Source organism: Microtus ochrogaster, chromosome 7 (assembly GCF_000317375.1).
Source record: "Microtus ochrogaster isolate Prairie Vole_2 chromosome 7, MicOch1.0, whole genome shotgun sequence".
Classification (NCBI taxonomy): Eukaryota; Metazoa; Chordata; class Mammalia; order Rodentia; family Cricetidae; genus Microtus; species Microtus ochrogaster.
The window spans coordinates 79,998,988-80,001,282 of NC_022014.1; positions in this window are offsets into that span (position 1 = coordinate 79,998,988).

The window sequence follows — 2,295 nt, forward strand, 5'->3', positions numbered from 1 at the left end:
GATCCTTCTGCATCGGGAATGCCGGATGTACATCGTCACACCTAGCTTGGCGTTTCCTTTTCCACCTTGTCAGTCTTGGTTGAGGGAAGGCCACCTCCCCAGATGGTACACTGCAGTCATTCCTACTAGGTAGGTATGAGCAAGCAGTAAACAAACCCCTTGAGCTTGGTGGGGGGGAAGCAGGGTGCCTGGTCAGAAAAGACATTCTTTTTGTTTTTGTCATAATTACATTATTTGTTTATTTGGTATTTTTCCAGAGTTTCCCTGTGTAACAGTCCTGGCTGTCCTGGAACTTTCTCTATAGTCTAGTGGAACTTATGGAGAGCCACCTGTCAGTGAACTATTACTTTAACTAGGCCAAAATGCGTTACATTTGTTTCTGCTGCCTTTGTTAACGAAGTGAAGATGGGTGACACTTACCTTAATTAAAGAAAACTAACCTGGGCTCATCAGTTTCCCCCAGAGCCTGAGGGGGGGGAGGCAGAATTCCTCCCCCCCCCCAGGCTATGGCGTTAGTGGCCAGGCCCTCAGTAGTGTAAAAGACAGCTTCTGTAAGGAAGGTAAAACAGCATCCGCCTAAGACACTTAAGGAAACGCTCAACATCCTTAGTCATCAGAGAAATGCAAATCAAAACAACTCTGAGATTCCATTGTATACCTGTAAGAATGGCCAAGCTCTGAGCAGCTAGGCTGTCGATTCCAGTGAGTCTGTCCACTGTCTGGAGATCTTCAGTTTAGATGAAAGGCAGTTTGGCTCAGTGGTCAGCGCTTGGCAATTGAAGCGAATTGCGGATGGATGTTGTTCTGTGTCCATCTGTCTTCTTTGGAGGAAGGAGAGTGCTGTTGCTAGGAACCAACCTGTCTCTTGTTATGAAAAGTTTTTTTTAATAATTAAACATTTAAATGCCACATTCCCCAGATCTCTGAGCAGTTGAGGGCTGTTTATCAGGTGTAACTACAGTATAGAATCTGCCTGGAAAGCTGGGTCTTAGCTTGACTGTACTGGCTCTCAACAGGTAAGATTTACACTCGTAAAGAGACAGAAAGAAGGAAAAAACTGCTTGCAATAGAAGGTTAACAGCAGAACTGACAATAGAGAACTGTTCAGGTCAAGGTAGGCTTGTCTTCCTACAGATTTCTTAGCCCACAGAATCTTCTGGAGCCTAGTAAGCCCTGTGCTAAAAAGCAAAAAGCAAATACGATCTTCAGCACCTATCGAGGACCCTGAGGAGTAGTTCTAGGTACCAACCAAGTAAGTTCTCTGTTGTTTTTTAATCAAAAACTCCTCAAGTAAAATTTTATCCTTCTCAAAGATCTCTGATGCAGTTTGACAGCTGAGAGGTTTTGTCAGTTTAAAAGGACAACCTCACCAAACAAATTTCAACAAAATACAAATACAAATTATGAAGGTATGTGTACCTACAAGTTATAAAGGTGTGAGGACAAATACACACTATAAAATTTCTCATGCTGCTTTCCATAGTCTTAAAAATACTTTTAATTGTGCAAAAATATGTCACAGTCATTCTGACATAAATGTGCTACTGTTTATATAATGCATATGTCTAACACTTATGTTTTCACAAACCCAAAGAACTCTTGTGAATTCCAGGGTATTGAATGAAAGAATCCACCTTAAACAGGTCAGATACATGCTTCTCAATTTCCTGGTCCTAAAATTTTTTTTCCCTAAACTTATCTTCATCCTCTGTTCTGTCAATACCTTAAACAGGTGTAAGAGACACCAGGCATTTCCATACCACAAACACCGGACAGGAGCAAAGAGACCAGCTACCCCAGGATGTGATCAGCACCCATCTTTCTAGGGTTCCCCCCCAAAGCAATGCCCACTTTGCCTTGAGAGTCTGCTGTCCCAATTCCTTTAACCTGTTGTGCCTGACCTCTCACCTTTTTATAATAAAAAGATGTGAATGTAAAAAAAAATGGCCAAGATCAAAAACACTGATGACAACCTTTGCTGGAGAGGAGGTGGGGTAAAGGGAACACTCCTGCCTTGCTGGTGGGAATGCAAGCTGGTACAGCCCCTTTGGACGTCAGTGTGGCGATTTCTCAGAAAATTAGGAAACAACAAACTTCAAGACTCAGTAATACCACTCTTGGGTATATATCCAAAGGATGCTCAATTGTGCCACAAGGACATGTACTCAACTATGTTCATAGCAGCATTGTTTGTCATAGCCAGTACCTGGAAACAACCTAAATGCCCCTCAAATTAAGAACGGATAAGTAAAATGTGGTACATTTACACAATGGAGTACTACTCAGCAGAAAAAA